This window comes from Carya illinoinensis, chromosome 6 (genome assembly GCF_018687715.1).
Source record: "Carya illinoinensis cultivar Pawnee chromosome 6, C.illinoinensisPawnee_v1, whole genome shotgun sequence".
Lineage (NCBI taxonomy): Eukaryota > Viridiplantae > Streptophyta > Magnoliopsida > Fagales > Juglandaceae > Carya > Carya illinoinensis.
Window position 1 is genome coordinate 35,507,379 of NC_056757.1, and position 6,637 is coordinate 35,514,015.

General features: G+C 32.5%; 1 pseudogene; it reads right to left on the reverse strand.

Moving 5' to 3' along the window:
* Positions 1 to 1,199: 1,199 nt before the first annotated feature.
* Positions 1,200 to 3,581, reverse strand: LOC122312545 (annotated as a pseudogene).
* Between the last annotated feature and the right edge of the window lie 3,056 nt (positions 3,582 to 6,637).

Here is a 6,637-nt window from a genome sequence, read left to right on the forward strand (position 1 = left end):
AATAAAATTATGCTCTTACTAATGATGGAATGATATGATAACACATTCTTTCCCTTGAAACGATGTCAGATCAATCCCAGGTGCGCAATTTGGGGCTATTAGGTTGTTCGTACAAGTACAATATAATGCACAAATCACAGGAAGAAAGCCCATGTATATTTATAAAACTATATTACTATAATATTAAGTCTTTGTAAAGTATATTAAGCCTCATTTATGGTGGAAGAAAACCCTTCAAAACAAAAGAAACTACCTTTACAACCCAAACTTTCTACCCAACAACATACTATCATAAACGACGCCATACATATGCCATACCCATTTTGTCTAACCTGTACAAATCTCTCAACTCACGTGGCAACTGAGAAGTATCTAAAAACAAAGAATCCTCCCCCAATACTCTAACCATTGATAATTCATCGGCAACTTTATTCCCTTCTCTAAACAAATGCTTGATAGAGAAATCAAAACTATCTAACAAGCTCATCAATTGATCCCAAAAATCCCAAAGGTATCACTCTGTACTCGCTCTCTCCACCACCCAAGAAACCACAGTCAAATAATCACATTCTATATCAATGAAAACATAGCCCAACTGCTGGCAAAATTTTAATCCCACTACAATTGCCCGAAGTTCAGCTTCATTGTTAGTGCAAGAACCAAAAAATTTTGAAAAAGCAAACACTAACACATTCTGCTGCTGATAACACAGTTTTTCCCTTGAAACGATGTCAAATCCATCCCGAGTGTGCAGTTTGGGGCTATTAGGTTATTCGTAAAAGTACAATATAATACGCAAATCTCAAGTAGAAAGCACATGCATATTTACAGTATAGATGTAAATTGAAGTGAAAAGAAATACAAGCTGAAAAATTGAACATCTAATCAATGAATTATAATATGAAAATATATGTAATTAAATTTACTTGCAACCAACTTAGCATGAATGCAAAAGTGATGCCTCTGCAGTAGAAGATGAGGTGAACGGTGAGGAATTAGGGCAGGTTTGGGGCCTAAGATGAGACAAAAAATTCACATCTATCTCATTCCATCCCATCCCATTTTATTCCCAAACATAATTTAAATACAAAATTTTCAAATTAATCATTACAATTTTCTCAAACTTTCAAATAATAAAAAAAAAAAAAAAATCAACTTTTTCAAATCTCCAAATAAAAATGATATTATAAAAACTATATTCTTACAATATTTTAACTTTATAATATTTTTTATTGAACTTTTTCTCTCTTATTTTCCAAATTTCAAAAAATACTCAACTCAAACTATCTTATTACTATTTAAAAAATTGTCATCTCATCTTACTCTCCAAACCAGCCCTCAGTGTTCTGACTATAGCTTGAATATTGCGTTTTTCCGCCTTCAAAATCTGTAGCAGCATCGGATATTGAAAGTGGCATTGAAAATCTATTCACTGCTGGAGGAAGATATGCTGGCCCGAGAATTCTTGATGGGAGAACAGGTAATGGAGCTTCAAAGTTGAAAACATGAATTGCTTGCCTAATCGAAGGCCTAAGGTTGCGATCAAGGTGAGCACACCACATCCCAACAATTATCAAGCACTCCATTTGCTCCCCATTAAAGTCTCCACCCAGCCTTGGGTCAGCTGCTTCAAGCACATCTCCTTTTCCATAAAGCTCCGAAACCCACTCCACCAAGGCAACTTGATCTTCAAGAGCCTTGGGGTTGATTGGTTTCCTTCCACAAGCTATCTCTAGAGCTACAATTCCAAAACAATACACATCTGACTCCTTGCTTGCCTTTCCAGTTGTGACACATTCGGGAGCCATGTAACCAAAGGTGCCAGCCAAAACAGTAGTTTGTGACCCTTTGGCATGGTCCACAAGCCTAGCTAGGCCAAAATCCCCAAGTTTAGCATTGAAGTTTGAATCAAGCATAATGTTGCTAGATTTTATGTCCCTATGCATTACACATTGTTCCCATCCTTCGTGCAGGTAAAGCAAGGAAGATGCCAAGCCTTGAGCTATTTTGTACCTCACTTCCCAGATCAACAACCTTTCTTCTTTAAAAAGATGAGAATCTAAGCTTCCATTCGGCATAAACTCATAAACAAGTATGAGTTCTTTTCTTTCATGGCACCAACCAATGAGTTGCACCAAATTCCTATGTCTCAATCGACTGATGATTTTTACTTCTGCTGCATACTCCTTCATCCCCTGCTTAGACCCTTTTGATACCCTTTTAATAGCAACGAAGATATTGGAGTCTCTTAAAAATCCTTTATAAACACCACCAAATCCTCCCTGGCCTAGCTTTTCTTCATCACTAAAATTATTCGTGGCACGAGCTAATTCCTTGAATGAGAACCTTTTTGGCCCTGTTCCCTCTTGGAATTCGCCGTCCATGTACTCAGCAAAGGCACGATCATCTTCTTTATCCCTCCCACTCCTCTTCCACAAGACCAAGAGAACCAAAGCCAACCCGACAACCAAAAACAATCCACCAGCACCCAAACCCACACACCTAATCCTAACTTATTGTTTCCCCTCGGTTTGGGGGTTAGAACGGGGCTTAGAGATGGAGCACCTACCACTTTTGGGTTAGTTTTGGTATCATCAATTTGCAAACTGGAACTGAAATTCCACGAACATATGGTATGCACTGCAGAAGAATATCCTGTTGCGGCTGAGAATCCAAAAGTGACTTTTTCGGGTAGGTGTTTTCTCAAGTCAACATTAAAAGAAAGGAACTGCCATACAGTGACATTGTTTTCAAGACCTGTATAGCCAACACTCAAATTATAAGAAGTAGAATTATAACTAATCCAAGCTTCATTTTTTTTCCCTTCTCTAATCGAGATACTACTCCACCACGACGCATTAGCAACAGATTCCATGGAATTGATGTCAATACCGACATGTTCGCCCTGCGGATCCCAATAATTTTGATAGATATCAAACTCCACTGCGACAAAATCATTTTTCGTCGAGTTTAGTGCCAGATCATAGGAAGTAAGACCCAAGGTCCCACCACTATATGTTGTATCGAGAATCTGTGAATCAACAGGTGCTAGGAAGAACGCAAAGCCGTCTGCATATGCAGTTTTATTTGGCGTAGTGGCAGCGATGACAAAAGAAAAATGGGTAGTGAAATCTGCGAGGTTTGTTGAGGCATTGTCCCAAAGGTGCATTGGACTGTAATATGTAGCGCGACCCACGGTCCATGGTTGGTCCCGAATGGCGGTGAGTTGGATAACTTTGTTTTCGGCAAAAGCTCTCTCATATGATATGTTTTTATCTTGAGAATTGATAGTGGGGAAGTTGAAGGATGTGGTACTTGTAAAAGGGAATACAAGTGAGAAGAGATTGGAGAGCATTAAGAGATAAAAGTGGACTGGGGGATATGGAAACAGGAAATGTTTGATTTTCATGAAGTTGAAGCCAACCACGATCGGAGCAAGGAAGGAGGCAGGAATTGAGATATTCCAAACTGTAATTTGAATGGACAAAGAAATGGAATTGCTTTTAAGCTTCGCAGAAGACTTCTTTCAGCTCGTAAAAATGAATGGCTCTACAGAGTACATATGGATCCGACTGGGTTGCCGACAGTGTAATTTTTTTTTTTTTATATAGTTTTTAAATATTTTTTTAATTAAATTACAATATCATTTAAAACTTCTTTTTTAATCATTAAAAAAAAAACCATATCGGAAATCCCAGCCGAAAAAACCAATGGTTTAGCATTACTGTTTTTCTTTTCCATCGGAAGTCGTCGTTGACCCTTGTTATGCTAGTTGTGTTTATATTTATAATTATTTTCGTAGTAGATGTATAATAATATTGTCGCTTACTAGATCCAAAGCAGTATTCTTTTAACGTCTTAAATTATAAATTCTAAAACTGAGTTCATAGTTCACGGCCTGATTGCAAGATATAACAACTACAGTAGTAAATAATATTAGTTTGGCTTATCTTTTAATTAATATTTTGTTTTAATATTATAGTTTATTATAATGTATGTAGAGTGCCTTAGTATAGCGTGCGTAATCTTCAGATGATCGAAGGATAGTAGATCAAACATTTTTTAGCATCGTAGAAGAAAAACTAAAGAAAAAGAAATAAAAATAAAGAAAAAGAATACCTTGGAGGAATATGAGAGAAAAGAGGGGAGGTCGCCACCGAGTCGAAGCCCAAATTAAAGGTGTGCTGCCTCTTGATAAGTGTACTTCAACTATTTTTTTTTTTTATCTTTTTTATATATATTTTAACATCTTTAAATATTTTTAAAAAATTCAGAACATTATTAAAAATATATTTCTTTAATCACTAAGTTAAAAAACAAAACATAAGAACCCACCATCGAGATCCACAACTATCGTTGACATTTCTATTACTTGTCTTATAATTTTAAAGGTGTGCTGCCTCTAGATCCAAACGGAAAGTCTTGTTGCTATTTGATATTAGAGTTAATTCATTATTAATAACAAGTACAGCTATGCTGTATAAGTATTTTGTATCTCTTTTTAAAATGAAAAATATACATTATTTAAAAAAATAAGTATTTCGTGTAAATTTTATATATATTCACTTTATTTTAAAAAATGTAGTGTTCTTATGTCATCCAAGTTTGCTCATTTGGTGTGTCCCTAGTATAAATTATATATTTTTTTAGTACTTTTTATTTCAAACATTTTTAAATATTTTTAAAAATAAAAAATAATAGATTAATAGTTATTTATTTAATTATTAAATAAAAAATATTAAAAAATAAAATAAAATACATAAACGATTAAATTGAAAAAACAAACTTAAAAAATATAATATCATTTCTCTTTTAAAAAAATACGATGACACTTACCATATTTTATAACTGTAATTATTATTTTAAATTTATAGAAATTGAGGATAAAAATGGATAAGATCTAGAAGGTGCTCCGCTGCGACTAAATAATTAGAAAGTTGAAGCGATAGCCATTCTAATTTAAAAGAAATTTCTCTCCTTTTCTGACGTTTACAAAAAAAAAAAAATCTTTTTAAATTTGACTTATTGAGAAAGAAAAAAAACATATAAAGTGGGTTATATAATATTTATTATTGTTCATATTATTAATATATAAAATAAATAATAAAATTTATATCTTTTTATAAGTTTTTACTTTTAAAAGAGTTTATATTTAAAATATTGTTTGAGAAGAAAATAAAATGAGACAAAATGAAATGAAACATATTTTCAAACATCTCATAATTAAACTCTTGAGAAAATGTATTGCCATCTTTATTTTTGTAAACATTATTCTATATTTGATTGATTTGTATACATGTTCTATATATAGCGTTATCTGAAGGTAAAGGATGAAAATCAAAAGGAGCAAAAAGTGTCAAAACCTCATCCACGAAAAATCGATCTATATATAGAAAAAAATCTTCTAATTGATAGATAAAAGGATAAGACTTGTTGTATAATTGTAGAAAGTGAACCCCACCTTCTCAACTGTCGGTGATCATCAACTGATCATCAGTACATATACCTGACAGTCTCTGTCTTTCAATTCCTCGCATTTAATGATAACATACACCCAAGATTTGTATTAAGAGATATGATGTAACGCACACATAGATTGACAATTAATATATCTATTAACTTTATTTTACATTATTTAGTTGATGAATATATCATATCAGAAATTTAACATGATACATATCGGTGATGATGAAGGGCTTAAAAAACATATATATTTTTATCATATTGGGAAAAGTACAAAATCTTAATTAAGGGCTAGCTACAATAATATTATAGGGCATTACTTCAAAATCGTATTTTTAAATATAAGTAACCATATTAATTAAAAGCAAAAAAAAAAAAAAATCAGAACTATAAAAAAAATTTAATCCGCAAAAAAATCCAAAAAGCAAAAAAAGTAATTAATGGTCCTTCTAAGTTCCATGTAGCTATGTATGCTCTTGATTCGAGGAGGATTGAACTTAAAATCTGTTTTTTTTTTTTTTTTTTTTTTTTTGGAGATATTCATTTTCTCGAAAATATTTATACCACTTGGAATGACAAGTCTAATATTATGTTTAAGATCTTACTCATGCGCAACCCGGATAATTTGACCCAAGATAAATTCATCTAATTAAATAGAAAAATAATAATTACTGTGTTTTATTCTGAATTTTGTAATTTTAATGTGATATTTTTAAGTATTTATTTTTATTTAAGTGGTTTATTTATGCAGCCACTTAATTAAAATGTACCACGTTAATTAATAAGGATGACAAACTAAATGATGAAAAGTATATGTCATTGTCATAGAAATTAGAAAATATCAACTGAATAAATAAAGTAGTTGGGTCTTTAAATATGGTAGATAGAAGGATAAGAACTCGGACAATAGAAGAATAAGATCTGGACCCATTCGAATTGGGAGATCATGAATGAAATGTTCAAATTAATTAATACATTGATATGGATTAGTTGACCGTATTTTTCAGGACGTATATATGACGAAGACGAACGGTATAATTAAATATAGTGAGACAGCGATGAAGCTTCAACATTTCTGCCTCCCACGTCGCTTGCTGTTGGGTCTCAATGGATTACTAGTAGAGGATGGATATTATCCTTATTGTAGATTGTGCCTAGAAAGAGTATCATCAGA